We start from the raw sequence: 14,853 nt of genomic DNA, 5'->3' as shown, positions 1-14,853 counted from the left end.
GGGGAGCGGGAGCCGCCCGTCAGCATCTTGCCTCAACCCCCCCTAGACCGGGGGATTGGGGGTGGGGGCAGGGCACCCCAAAATCCTCCCCCAAAACCCCCATCCCTGCCGCATTTCGGTGGGGGGGTCTTGCTCAAATTTGGCAATACTGACGCTGCTTTTGACACAGCCCCTTTCTGGCTGTTTTAACAAATCTAATGAATGTTTTGGGTTGGGTTTTTTTTTAATTATTGGTTTGTTGGTTTTTTTTTTAATTTAAAGTGCCTGAGTAGACTCTGGCTGAGCACGACCCCCATGGTGAGCCTGTGCCGGGGCCCCCCAAGGCCAACATCGTGCCTTCAGCAATGCTCTGCCCCCCCCGGGCTGTCCCTGTGCCCCCCAGCCCCTCACCCAGGGTTGGGGGGGGCAGCTCGGTGCCTCCCCGACCCCCCCAGCCCCTCCATCCATTGGGGGTCTCGGTAGCAAACCCACCCATCAGGTTCAGCGACAGAAAAGGGGCGACATCGGCACGTGAGGAATGATTATTTTTGGGTGGGGGGAATGCGCAAGGTCCGCTGGGCAGCGATCACTTTGGAAAATGAAGATGAGCTGGAAATTAAAAGCCTTGGATGAAGCTGGAAGGAAAGAAGTAGTTTCACGAAGCATCCCAGCTCCCCCTGACCTCCTTCCCCTTTTTTTCCCGGAGGTGGGATGCGGTTTCTCCTGGATCCCTGGATCTGGCCCCAAGCCCACCCTTTGCCTCTGGCAGCAGCATGGGGGTCACATCAATTTTGCCTCCCAGGAATTTTTTCCTCCCGTCCTGGGGATTATTTGGGAATTTTTTTTTTTTGGACGCTGGAGTGATTTCTTTTGTCCTTCCCAACAAGCAGCCGTGAAGTGCCAATGACCGAAGCTGCCCGAGCCCAAATCCTGGGCAGGGGATGGGCTGCACATCCCCGCCAGCCCCCCCACCGCCTCCAGCCAAGCTGCGAACTTTACAGGCAATAATTTTTCCACCCTCTCCCCTCTTTTTTCCAAGGAAAATGGTGTTTTTCAAGCAACGGATCCCTCCTGTCCCCCAAAACACATCCCCATCCCCAAGCACTGCCCAGTCCTGGGGACAGCAGCATCTCTGGGGTTTATTTTCCTCTCCAGGACCAGGGATGCTGACCCACTGCAGGATGGGGTGGGATGGGATGGGCAGATACTTGCCTGCTCGAAGCCCTCAAACCCAGCAGAAAACAGAAGGAAAAGCTTGCCATCATTTAAAACTCATTCAGAAGAGCTTCCCTCCCTCCTGAGCTCGGCAGGAGCCAGGCACCGGCCCTCTGCAACCTTTTTTTTTTTTCTTTTCCGTTGGCTTGTTTTTATAAGACTGTATTTGTAATGTGAACCAAGGATTTCTTTTCTATTCTGTAATTATAAAAGTTGAAGGAAAATTTCATCCGATGGCTGTTCTGGTTTTGGGGCATTTCCCTTGTGCAGTTGAATCGATTAAAAAGTGGTGGGGTTTTTATTTTGCCTTTTTTTCCCCCCTTCTTTCATGCTGCCAGCTCGCTCCCGTGGGCTTGCTTGGTTTTCACGATGCCAGGGTGAGGCTTTGCCTCCTCCCTCGCTGCCCGTGCAGGTAATTTCCTTCTTGGTAGTACAGTAACAGAAAAAAAAATAATAATAATAAAAAAAAAAGCAGAAGTGTAGAAAAGCAGCCTCCTCAGGGCTGGGTGTGGGAACCACCCGCCGTGTGATGGGGGATGCGGTGGTGGCCAGCGCATCCCGTCCCTGTGCATGGGGGCAGCTGGGGGACATCTTCAGCCTCCGTTTCCCTGAGAGAAATATTAAGAATCCCCCAAAGAAATATTAAGAATCCCTCTGGGGTGTTTTTTCAGGTTGAGCTCCCAAAATAAAACTTTCCAGCCCACTGGGAATTCCCCAGCGGGAGATGCCAGGTCGTGGCCGCAGCCCCTTGGGCAAAGTTTCCTTTTCTCCTTCAAATATTCACATTTTCCATCACCAAAGAAGTGATTTTAATTTAGTTCCATGCTGCCTCTATGGGGTGACGCTTGCTTCGCCCATGGCTTCATTCGAAGCATCCAAAGCCATTTTGCTTGCTCTCTTTTTAATTGATTCCTGCTCCCACCCTCTGCCGCTGGTTTCTCTCCCCTTTCCCAGCTCAATGGGAGAAGGAAGGGGGCGATGACATTGAATTAAATCTTATTTTTTAAATCAAAATGGAAATGTGGTGAGGCCGGGGCAGCAAATACGGTGTCTTCAGTGACACTGGGGACCAGAGCAGCCCCAGATGCTCCTTCCCGCCCTGGGCTGAGCTCCCCATGATGCCTCTGCTCAGCAACTCCCTGCCACCATTTTGTCACCATCTTTTTGGGGACACAGTGCCCAACTTGACTTGTTCCCACTTGTTCACAAATCTCTCTCCCAGTGGGAAGCGAGCTTTCATCCCCAAAAGGGTCCTCCTGTCCCCAGCCGGGAGCTGGCGTGGGGAGAGGCTGGAGCGCAGTGGTCCTGTCCCCAGCAGCCCTGGGTGACCCTGGGCTGGGGTCAGTGGCCCTGAGTGGATGTCACCAGGTCACCTGCAGGTCTTGCTGGCTCAGCTCCCCTGCGGAACCCCATCCCCAGGGGGTCTGTTTTTTAATAGAAAAGACTAAAAGTAGGTTTCCAGACCCAGAATCCATGGATTTGAGGGGGGTGTCCAGGGATGGAGGAGCCACAGGGCTTGCCCTGGCTGTGGGGACAGGGGGGGGTTTTGGGGGTGGGGGGGGGGGGGATGGGATGAGCAACCCACAGGTGTTGAGTGAGTAGGCAGGGAAGGGATGTGTGTTTGGGTGAAACAAGAGCTACCTCAGGTCTTGTGGGTACCAATGAAAGGGGGAGAATTTTTTGTAGTGGGGGGTGAGCAGGGATGGAGGCCTGTTTCTATGACAACAGTGAGGCCAATTGGACCCTGTGGCTGTGGACCAGGGAAGAAGTGGGTCAGCATCTCCATGGCCCTGTTGGAACATCCTATGGCCATGCTGCCAGAGCATCTCATGGCCACGTTGCCAGAGCAGCCACAGTCATGTTGCCAGAGCATCTCATGGCCACGGTGTTTGAACATCTCACAGCCATGCTGCTGAAGCACCCAAGGCCATACTGCTGGAGCATCTCATGGCCATGGTGTTTGAACATCCCACAGCCATGCTGCTGGAGCACCCAAGGCCATGCTGCTGGAGCATCTCATAGCCATGGTGTTTGAACATCCCACAGCCATGCTGCTGGAGCACCCAAGGCCATGCTGCTGGAGCATCTCATAGCCATGGTGTTTGAACATCCCACGGCCATGCCGCTGGAGCATCCCATGGCTGTGCTGCCAGAGCATTCCACAGCCATGCTGCTGGAGCATCCCACCACGCTCCTCCTCCTCAGCTGGGGAGGAAGGAGGAAACCTGTTTGCCTGCCCACACCCATGGATTTACCTCTTGCAAAACAACCTCCTGCTGCCCAGCCCACCCCAGCTCCGGCAGCCTGCCCGGGCATGTCAGGAAACCCTCCGACAGTAATGGCACAGCAGCCTTCAGCCTCGCCATGCCCTATGTTCTGCCTCCCGTACCTTGGAGGGGGCTGGTAAGGGGAGGTAAGCACCAAACTGGAGGCTGAAACAGAGTTCTTAAAGTGGGTTTCAATTAAAATCTTTAATCTGGGGAGGGATCTTCCAGTCTGTGGTCATAAAATTCACTGTCCTTTCTCTGACATGGATTGGGTCCCTTTGGAGGCAGCTGCTGCAGCGATGGGTGGTTGTGGGGCTGGGGGATGTTGCCCAGGAGAGGGAAATAAAACCCCGTCGCATGCACGTGGTGGCTGGATAAAGCCTGCAATGGGAATTAATTCAGAAAGGGGTCTGAAACACACGTCAGAGTTTTTTCTGCGGGCGCTGCTGTGGCACGGCTGGTGAGCTGCCTCCCAGCAGGGATCTGGACACACTGGGAAGGTGGCACTGGTGGGGCTGGGAAACACGGTGGGTGGCTCCGGGAACATGAAGCCACCCCATGCACCACGGGGCTGCAGAGGCGCTCAGCACTGCTCCGAAGTGTGCCTCCTCCAGGAATCCTCCTCCAGCTCCGGGGAGAGGAAGGTGATGGGTTTGGCTGGTCCGTCCTAGGGTCATATACTTAAAATTTAAATAGCTAGTTAGTTTGCTAGCTTTAGATAATGTTTATTTACTTTTAAAACTTATTAATTTTTATAAGAAAATACATTAAGGTAATTACTTATTTATAAGTAAACAAATAACTAATTATATAAATAAGTAGGTTTTAAAAGAAAATAAGTAAGTAAAAGGGAAAGTGTGAAAGTGCATCCATAGACAAAGGATAAAACCGGGGGTGGTGGTGTCAGGAGTTACAACAACTCGGATTTTAATGTCTTATAATAGAGGAGCTTTCTTAAACCAAATCACCAGCCTGCAAAAGCCAGTTTGAAAAGCTTTTCCCAACCTGAGTGCTGGGAAAAGACGTTTCAGAGGAGGCTTTGTGCCATTTGCGCAGTGCTTGTGGCCAGCGGGATGTCCCAGGAGGACAGGAGGACTGAGATTTGCTTCACAGGTAATAAAACCCCTGGGTGGGTCTGGAAATTTGGAGGATGGTTCATGTGTCTCCCCCTGAGGCAAAGCCAGCAGCACCACAGCCCTCGCCATACAGAGACAGATAGGAAAAATTCGGGATACAGAGGGAAATCAACCATCTGCTTCCTGGCATTTCCCTCCTCTCCATTTCCTTTCTGCCCCTTTTCCCAAGGGCATTCCCCTCCAAATTTCTATTTGCAAATTTAGAGCTGCATTGTCCAAGCAGGATCATTTCGAAATGGCAAAGCCAGCTCAGGACCAGCCACTGAAAACCAAACTGTGATTTCTTTGGGGGTTTGACATCTCTTTTTCCCTGCAACCTGAGCAGCGTCTCCAGTGCCGGAGGCGCATCCCACCAGCGGTACCGGCATCACTGGGTGGCTCCCAGGAACCCCAGCCCGCCGCAGTGGTTATCGCTGCTGGTCGCCAGCTGAACCTGGGTGCCACACACCCATCCTGGGGCCCTTGGGCAAGGCTGGGCCCTGGCAAGGACCTGTCGGAGAAGATGAAGGCAGTCGATAACCTGACATTTAATTCACATCCCAGCATGGCTCATGGGGAGAGCCAACAGCTGGGAGCATCACCACATCTACCCCATTATTTGGGCATGGAGCATTCTTAAACTCATTTCTTTTGGGAAATGGATATTAAAACATCTCCTGCCTTCCCCAGGAAACCCTGACTCCTTTCTCCTCCCAGTTTGCATCCGGTGCATCCTTTGCTGAGTGAGGAGGATGCTTAGCACGTGAGCGGTCCCCCCAGATGAAGGGTTCATCACCCCCATCAGCTTGCTACAGTTTTACAGCGATAATCTGATTTTCAGAGCAGCAGGAGAAATTCTTGATTTCGTTGATATGAACGATTGCCCGAATGGCACTGGCTGTCCCTGATATGAGATGTCCCCCTCCTGCTCCCACCCCTGCCTGAAGCTGGGACACGGGCAGAGCAGCTCCAGTGGCAATGTTCTTGCTGCCCCCAAAAAAATCAGGGTGCCCCAAATTTAAAAAGCATGTGAGTGTGGGCATTGCACCACTACCCACAGCCATGGGGAGGGTTGGGGGAACTTTGCTTTGAACCCCTTACACCCTGGGCCAAGCTGGTCCCTCCTTACAGCCACTGTCCCCTGCCTGGCCGCGGCTGAGATGTAATTACAGAGTCCAAGCATCTCTCGACGCTATCATGTGAAGAAACCCTGTGTCGCCGTAAACAGGAAGGGCAGGAAGAAAAACGAGTTGATTTTCTTCCATCCCAACCCTAGCAAAGGAATGGCTGAGGAGCAACAAAGGATTAATTTACCCCGCGCAGAAATGCCAGCTCCCTCCAGCAGCCGCGGGACCCTGGCGAGTCACAGATGTTAAGGAGTAAAAAAGCCGCTTTCACAACCACAAACAAAGGGATAGAGACGCTTTTCAGGGGCTCAAGGAGATCTGTGGATCCAGCTGCTGTGGTCCTAGGTGTGCCGAGCTAAATATGGCTGGTTCCAGGGAAATGGGAGCGGGAGTGAGGCCGGTAGGATGCAGTGGGTGAACAGGAACAATGTTTTCATGCTTGGAGGGAAGCTCACTGCTTGTGTTTGGTGGTAAATAGATTAAGAAACATATCCTGGGACTTATTTTCCCCCCTTTGATTCCTTAGCAGGGATGGATGGTTCTCCAGTGGTCCCACCAGGTGGAAGGTGCAGTGGCATCCTCAAGGGACACCCTCCTCCTGGCATCACATTGCCCAGCAGACCTGTGCCATGGGTGCAATGCCCCCAAAATCCCTGGCCCCACATCCCTAAAAAGATGCTCTTTTAGGTGGCCCCATCACCTCTGGTCCCAGCTGGAAGGTGATACATGGATGGGTGCTCACCCAGACAAACGGCAGATGGATGCGATGGCTGCCTTGGTGGGAGTTCTTGGGCTTTCTCTGGCGGCCGTAGTGCATCCGTGGGCATATGCACAATTTTTGGCTCAGTATGCACAACACATGGCTCATCCTGAGCAGAGCCTAAAGCATGTGATGAGTTCCCTGTAGCCTGCCTGCTTGCTTCTGGAGCTGGCTTCTCCTGAAAGATGCTGCACATATATATATAGTGTATATACCTACATGGACCACTGGCCCCATCACTCTCCAGGAGAGCAGCTAAGACACCTTTGCAACACCATGCTCCAGTTCTGCAACAGAGCCAGCCCCAAATCAGCTGGCTTTTAGCTCCAGAGCATCAAGAAGGTGTTGAGGATGGGCTGGAGCGTTCCTGGGAGCCAGCGCTGGAGCATTCCTGGAAGCCAGCGCTGGAGTTGAAAACACGTAGGGGAAGGCCAAGGCATGGTGGTGGCAATGAAGGTGGCGTTTGCAAGGGATTTGGTGCCAGGACTCCTGCCAGCAGCTCGCTGGTCCCAGGGCCATGGCGGGCAGCACAGGGGACGCATCCAGGTGCAGGGGAAGGCGGAAGCCGGCACAGGCAGCTGGCCGGGCAGGAAAAACTCCATTTTGTTCCTGCAAGCAGAGCAGGTGCCAGTCATGTTACACCATTCCCCAAACTTGTCTCCTTGCCCTGTTGCCATGGGACTCCCTGTCTTGTTCCTGGCACTGGTGCCTCTTGCTCCAGGTGGTTTGGTTGTGTCTCCAGGACCTCCTCCACACACACGGTGGAGCTGCTTTCCCAAACTCCCCCTGCAGACCCTGTTCACCCCTCTGGGCTCCAACTGGAGCTGCACAGCCAGAAAGGTGGGTTTATGCATGTGAAAGCGATGGAGATGCAACCAGCCATAACCACATGTGGCACCTCCCATGCAGGGAAAGCGCACGGGAAAGGTCTCAGGGCTGGCGGCTCCAGGGCTGGCAGAAGGATGCACACCCCTTCGGCACCGCGAGCACAACGCCTGGGTGTGATCTGGCATAAATCTACACAGTTACAGCCAAGATGGGTGAAAGAACAGGGAATAATGGGCAAATGACCACCTGAGGTTGGTTGAACATGCAGTCAACAGTCAGGACCCTCCAACTCGGATGTCTCCGAGGTCTCTGCAATGCATCGTCCCACCGCGCATGCAAAGCTCGGCTCCTGCCAACACCCACTGCAGCTTTGCTCAGGTAAATCCTGGTCTGCAAGCAGGCACCCCGAGGAAGGGGACACCGCTACCCCGAAGCCCAGCGTCACCCACGTTAGGCACCTCTGTTGGGTGCTGCTCCGCTGCCCTCGCCTCCCTCCCACCTCACAGGAGGAGCAGGGTGAATCAGCCCTTTTAGTCATGGGCTCGCTGCCTCCAAATTACACCGAGGGCAATTAGGTTTCTAAGGCAGGTGTCTCCAGGGTATATCTGAGCCTCTGCCTGTGCAATGAGGATCAAACCCGGAGCGCTGGTGAGGAGCTTGCGGCTGGGAAGCACAGTGCCCGCCCTGCAAGCTCTGGTGTACAGAGGACATGGGAGCTGCTCAGGCCAGGCGCCAGTGGGATGGGTTTAGCAAGCACTTGAGAACTTTCTGGCCCCCCAGAAAACCCCAGGCCTCCCCCCGTGCAAAACGAGCCGTGCTGGGACGTTTTGCTGGGAAACCTGTTGGTTGCAAACCTCTCCCAAGCCAGGTCCCCGCCGTGCAAAGCCCCCTTGCCTTCGGGCTGAGGGGTTCGTGGAGCTTCGTGGCATGTGGGGACGTGCAGGCAGAGGCAGGAGGGTCTGGGTCCCTGGGCTGTCACCCCAGGCTGGGCTGCGGTGGGCAGGCAGGAGGAGCAGCTGCCTGTGTTAGGCAGAGCCGCAAGAGCTGGGCTGCTTCTGCAAGAAGTCGGAATAAAAGCAGCCTCCACCCAGGCGCATGGCGGTGTCCAAATCAAAGGTGTGCGTGGGAGGAGGGCCGGCGTGGAGCTCGGCTTGGCAGATCTCTGCCTGTGCAAGAGGAGGGGAGGGAGGAGGCAGACAGGGAGCCCTGGGCAGCTCAGGGAGGTGGCAGCAAGAGGGTCTGGGGGGATGTTGGCAGCAGCAGGGCATTCGGAGCTGGGAATGGAGATGCTCCACCTTCACCCTTTCTTGCTCGGCAAACCCTCCTGCAGCACCCTGGATTTTAGCAAAATTACCTGGGTTATGAGAGAGAAGAAATACAAAAGCATTTCAAGCATCAGACCTCTGTTCTTTGTGTCACACACTCCTTCCAGCTTGGGCAGGAGGGGACACGGGGGTCCCACATCCACATCGCCCCTCATTACTCTGCCCTGGGGTAGACCCAGTCCTAACTGGGCCACGGGTGCCGTGGGAAAAACCTTGTCTGTGAACCTGTAATTAAAGACTGGATTGCAAAGCATGTGCCTAAGGGGGCTGACTTAAGGCTGCGCAGGCAAATGTAGAGCTGGTTATTTCCTAAATTTGAGCATATGAGTCTGCAGCTGGGATGATGTTGTACTAAACGTGACAATTTGTTGGGTTGTTGTTTTTTCTTAACTGGGAACATAACAGGAAACACATCTTGAACGTGCGGCATGCAGATAGCTGTGCCCTGGGGAGGGCCCCGGGAGGCCACCGTGATGGCAGGCAGCAGCAGCACGTTGTCACCCTCTCCGGGTGAGGGACAGGAGTGAACCGGACAATGTAACCCCCAAGGACTGAGGTCTGGGAAAGCTGGAAGCAAAGGAGAAGAGGGGTTGGGGACTGAGAAAGCCTTCTGGCTGACCACCCCCATGCAAAGTCACCACTCATCCCCTTGCTCCTGTTTGAGCATTGCTGCCCCGCTACTCTGCCTCTATACACAGTCTATGTTTCCAGTAACAATATGTATTTTTCAATATATAAATATTCCAATAAATAGCTCTGCTTGCAGGTAAAGGATATGCCAGTCTCGATGCCACACTCCAGCCTGGCTCAGCTCGGGAGATGTTAGAGAAGCAGGAGAAAGTCCAAGCAACCCTCCTGCTCATCTGTCAGCGCCGAGGAAGAGCTGATGCAACACAAATGGGAAACGCCGAGCTGGTAAAAGGAAATCGCTCCCCACAAAAGGCAGCTGGGCTACGGGACTGCAAGAAGTCATGTGGGCTGAGAAGGTAGCAAGCTGCCAAAGGGCTTAGTCATGTAATTGCCTGTCGAGAAAATCCAGCGTTGATGCATTTAATGATAACAAACAAGCTGGAAAGCTTAATCAGCCTCCTGCTTCGGAGCTCTAATAATTAGAAATCGGGATGAGACATGGTGTGGGGGATGATCCCCAAGAAGGGGGACCTCACAAGCAAGGAGGTGGTGTTGGTCCTACCAGTGACAGCATATGGGGACAACGTGCCACCAGTGGATGTGAAATGTCCCAGGCAGCATTTACCTGCCCCCCTGATGGGGCAGCAGTAGCGGAAGGACCCCTGTGTCCCATTCCCTTGCTCCTGGTGGGTGTCTCTACCCTCCTGAGGCCCATGAAGCAGGGAGGTGGGTAGGTGTAAGGATCTAGCTTGGATCTTGGGTACAATCCTTTGATTCCCCAGGCTCCACCTGGCCTGGGACACATTTGGAGGGACAGCCAGTGTGTGTGGGGCACCTGAGCAGGGACAAGTCTCCACTACAACTTGGCAAGTGCTGGCCAAGAGCATCCCTGGAGCCTGCCAGCTTCCTTCCAGCAGGGCATGGACCAAGCCCTGGCCAGCAGCTTGTGCCCAGCGGGGACACGGCCGCCACCTCCCCCTTGGGAGGAAGATGCCACCATCTGAACTCTCCTGCCCACAGCTGCTTTGCTGAGCTGTAGGATTTTTCAGATTCCACCAGCTCCCAGGGCTGTGCTCAACCCAACTGCTGTCCCCCTGTAGCACAGCCCTACCTGCCTGCAAGGCTCTCGGGAGGGAACAGCTCTTCATACCCCAAGCGTTCATTTATTTTATCCACCAGCATCAGAGTTCCTGTTTTCTCTGCAGCTCTGGTGTTTGGGTCCCTACGGGTTTCATCAGCTGGTTAAAAATGCTGATGAAAAGGTAGGAACGTGGAGCCCTGCTCCTTGCTGCCGTGACAGGTCTCAGCAGCGAAGTCCAGGGGGAAAACCCATGCGCTTTAAAAAACAAACAATAATTTCCTTTTTCCTGGTTTATAGCTGCTGTCAGTTGTTTGTGCGACTGTTTTTTCTGTAGGTTTCTGAATTACCTTCTTATTAATAGACTACATCAGTAGGGTGGCAGACGGGCACCCAAGCATCCTTCCCAATGACACTCGGCCCTGTGTGCTAGTGAGCCTGCCAAAAACATTTCTCTCTGCCTGGTCCCTAGGGAAAATACCTTCTTGACCCCATAAGAGTGAGGAGAACTGCTGTGTGTCTCTTCTCATCCTGGATTTAACCCACCCCCGATCCCATAAATCCATCCTGGATTTATTTCCTCTTCTCCGGGGCAATTTTCACTGTCTGCCTCTGTCTGTCTTCTTCTGCAGTGGCTCTGTGAGCTGTGGCAAGCTGGAGGGAGGACAGCAGAGGACATCACCAGGATGTGGAGGAAGGCATTGGCACGGCTGTTTTCTATCCGTGGGACAAGTGGCATGGCTTTGCCAGCTGCCTTCCTGCACAGAGAGAGGAAATAGTGGGATTTGTTGATAACGACCCTCAAGACATCACCTGGAGTTGCTTGGTTGTTGACCCTGCACCCAGGATTGGGGACCCCGTGTCAGGCTTGGTACAACCCTTAGCACAGCTAACTGGTGGGACTTGTTCAAAACCTTTAATTTTAGGGGGAGGAGGGGTGTTTTTGCAAGAAAAAGTGAGTTTCCAGCCAAAATGAAACTTTCAGACTTTACTGTTGTCAGGTGGGTCTACAGCCAGAATTTCCTTCAGCTTGCCGTAACTGCAACATTTCACCAGCCGCTTTTAGACGCTTGGCTGCTGACTCCTGAAAACGTCTGCGTTGGGTTTCTCAACAAGAGCGTGGAAACCCGTAGGCGAAAAGTGTTGGTGAAAACCACAGTTTTATCTGATTGACGAAACCTGCTGCAGAAACGAAGAGATGTTTCCCGTCTAGGTCCGCTGATGACAACAGGTCCAGCCCAGAAAGCATTTACATGCGTGCCCTGAATCTGCGTGTGTGTGGGACTGGGCTCCCACAGGGAATGTCCCATGGGGAAGGTCCATGATTTGAGGTCTCTGGCCACCTTTGCGAAGCAGCTGATGGAGCAATGGATGGGTCAGCACACAGCCTGTGTTCAAGAACAAGTATTAAAGCTGCCCAGCTGGTCTTTACTTTTTATGTCAAGGCAACATGTTTTGATGAAACACTGTCCCAATAATGAAGGTGAATAATGTAGATGGCTCTTAAAGCTTTTTGATCAAGCTGGCACATTTTGAAAGTATCCTGCATGAAGATCTCAGCAGGTTTTGGCTTGGTTTAGAAAAAATCAAGTCATTTAATGGAATTTTTTTCTGGTGGCCAACAATATTTTGCTGTCCCACTGAAGAACTCAACCTTTCATTTCAGAGACCAAGTTGTTATTGAAATAAAAGAGCTGGGCCTCCCTACACTTCCGCAAGGCTGGGGATGGCCAGGTCTGTCCGGGGGCAGTACTGAAGCCACTCATCGGTGATTTATGGAGTCACTCAATCTACTTTCTTTTGCAGCTGAATCCCTTGCCCTGAGCACGTGACTCTTCTGTCGAGCTGTGGGAAGGTCTGCTCCGAGGAGTAGGAATCACAGCAGTGCTGGGTTTATTTGCTCTAAGACTAGAAGGCTCCTTCAAAGAGAAGATACTGTCATGCCACCAGGAACAGAGACTGGGCAGAGCATGGATGGAGGGTCTGGATTTGGGCATTTGGCTTTGGATGTTACTTTGATGTTTAATGAAGAGTGCCGTTGACTGAAACCCCTTCTGTAGTCAATGGAGGAAAAAGGTGCTTCTAGCAAGTCATTTGGAGGTTAGGAGGACATCAACCGCCTTCTAGAGGCACCTTTTTCTCTTTGTAAATGGAAGACAAAGCCCAGGATAACTTATGCCAGGACTGGTGAGCTGGGGCATGGAACTGGGGCTGCCCCTGATGGCCAACAGTGTGACAAAGATGAGAAGGACATGTCCACCTCCAGAAGGTCTTTCTCACGGAGGTGGAAGTTATTTCACTGACTGCACTGCCTCTTCCTCCCACTCTGCCTGCCCTCTGTGGCTCCAAAGTCTCTGGAGCAGCACATTCTCCCAGTGGGAGACTTCCCATGGATTGCAACAAGCTGGGAGCTCAGGCAAGGTCTGAGGGGCGAGAGAGAGGATGGCAGCTGTGGGAGGCAGAAGAGGCTGTGGGAGGGAGGGAGGTGCTGGAGGTGAAACCCAAACTCCAACTCAGTCCCATTGCCACAGGGCTGCGTGTCCCCACGTGCCATTTCTCTGCGCCTTTCTTTCTAAACCGAATAAACTACTTACTGGGATAAGTGGGTTTTAACCACTAATGCTTCATCCACGGGAGGACTCCTTCCCTCCCCCTCTCATTATACTGGTATAAACGTAATTATCCCAGGTATAATTAACAGAAACCACGTTTCCAATGTCAGCAAGCAGCCTGGGCGTGAGCTGCAACCCGCCGCAGCGTAGCTGTTATCTCCGGCTCACAGCAGAGGGTCAGCACTGCTCGGGGACCTCTGTGCTACCACCAGCACAATAGCCTGGGGACAGGCGGCCCCGCCAGCAAGGTGGGGTGCTGAGGTTGTCAGTTTGCAAGCACGGCACCTCAAAAGCTGGCCAGCAGAAGCAGGTCGGGGCCTGCCAGCCCTCCTTCCCCCAGGCTCTGCAGTGAAAGCATGGTGTGGGAAAGAGCTCATGCTTCTCAGCCCAAATATCCATCACCCAAGAGTTAATGCTGATGTCTTGTATCAGCCCGGTATGTTCAGAATACAAACAGAGGAGAAGTGTGGCCAGATTTATTTGCTTTGGTGCCAAGATGACACGTTTTCAACTATTCACATCACTGCTATGCCATGAGATTGACCTAGCTTACACTTGCAGCATTTTGGGGACATTGCATGGTCCACCATGGCATGGCAGAGCCAGGTTTAGAGCTCTACCAGCTGGAAGGTGGAGAGCTGATCCGTCCTCCCCTCACAAGCGTGCTTCTGACGGGCTGGCTGTGTCACCAAGGCAGTTTCCTTGTAACACGGCAATGCAGCTCGGCAGAATGAGCTGCATCTTTGTTAGGGATGCTTGCCAGAAGAACCTGCTGATGATCCTATTCTGGTGAAAAGCCTGGAGGCAGCCAGGCCTCGCTAACAGGAGTTACTCGTCGTGCAGGATCCATGCCGCGGCTGTCTGTGGGATGCTCAGGGCCCGGCAGGGCTGTGTGGCAGCCAGGCAGGGGGGTCCATGCCACGTGCCACACACCCGTTTGGGCAACACGCTGCTGCGGCGCAGGCAGTTGAACCCAGCAGAACTGGGTGTATTACAGCGGGGTGTTGCCAGGTCAAATAACCCACGTCGGCACTGGACGAAGAAAGCTTTGGGGGCTATGCAAAACTTGGCTTAAAAACCAGCATCGACAGTGAAAGCCTTTGCTAAGCGTTTATCCTGAAGGTGCCCTGCCATGCCCAGCCTGGGGTACTCGGCACCTCCCAGGCTGCAGCCATGAGCTGTATTTCCCCAGGGTTTTGGAGGGTGGCTGGGGCGAGGCCCCGCTTCCCCACAAGCCCCGGCTGGCAGGACTGCACACTCCATCGCAGCGCAGGCACCTGGAAGAGGCAGCGGAGACCCCAGCAGCCCGTGAAGGAGAAAATGGATGCAAGCCATACAGCCAGCTCTCAGCTGGATCCAGCCTTGCTCACGCTTTAGTAACTGTGATAAACGGGGCTTGAAGTAACTTCTTGTACCTGAAACTGTAATCCACTTGCTTTGCCCGCAAGAGCTCGGGCTTCAGGGAAATCTCTCGCAGAGCCCCATGCAGACAACGGGACCCCTTCGGCTGCCGAAGCCCCTTGAAAGGCGGCAGCCGCTGCCCTGGGCCGCTGCTTGTTTGCTCTCTGCGTACGTGCGAGGGCATGCAACACCCCGGTGCAGGAGGGTGCACAAAACCAAGAGCGGCTGCTCCCCCACCAGCTGTCCCTTTAACATGGAGGTGCTATGGCAGAAACTACCGCTCCCAGAGGACAGCGCTTTGCTTTAATGTCCAGGCTGCGAGCTCGGCCGGCGCCGGAGCGGCGCACGCTGGGGCGTGTAGTTTCCCCCCCTCCCGGCTCTGGCTTTGTGGGGAAAGGGAGCGGAGCCGAGCGGGAGGCACACGAAGGGAACCCCCCCGCCCCCCGAAATTGTGCCTGGCTGCTGGGCTTGCGAAGGCGCGGGGCGAGGAAGGGCCGCGCTCCCCGCCTGCGCTTC

This window comes from Egretta garzetta, unplaced genomic scaffold (genome assembly GCF_000687185.1).
Source record: "Egretta garzetta isolate BGI_Z169 unplaced genomic scaffold, ASM68718v1 scaffold368, whole genome shotgun sequence".
NCBI lineage: Eukaryota > Metazoa > Chordata > Aves > Pelecaniformes > Ardeidae > Egretta > Egretta garzetta.
This window is presented reverse-complemented; position numbering follows the sequence as displayed.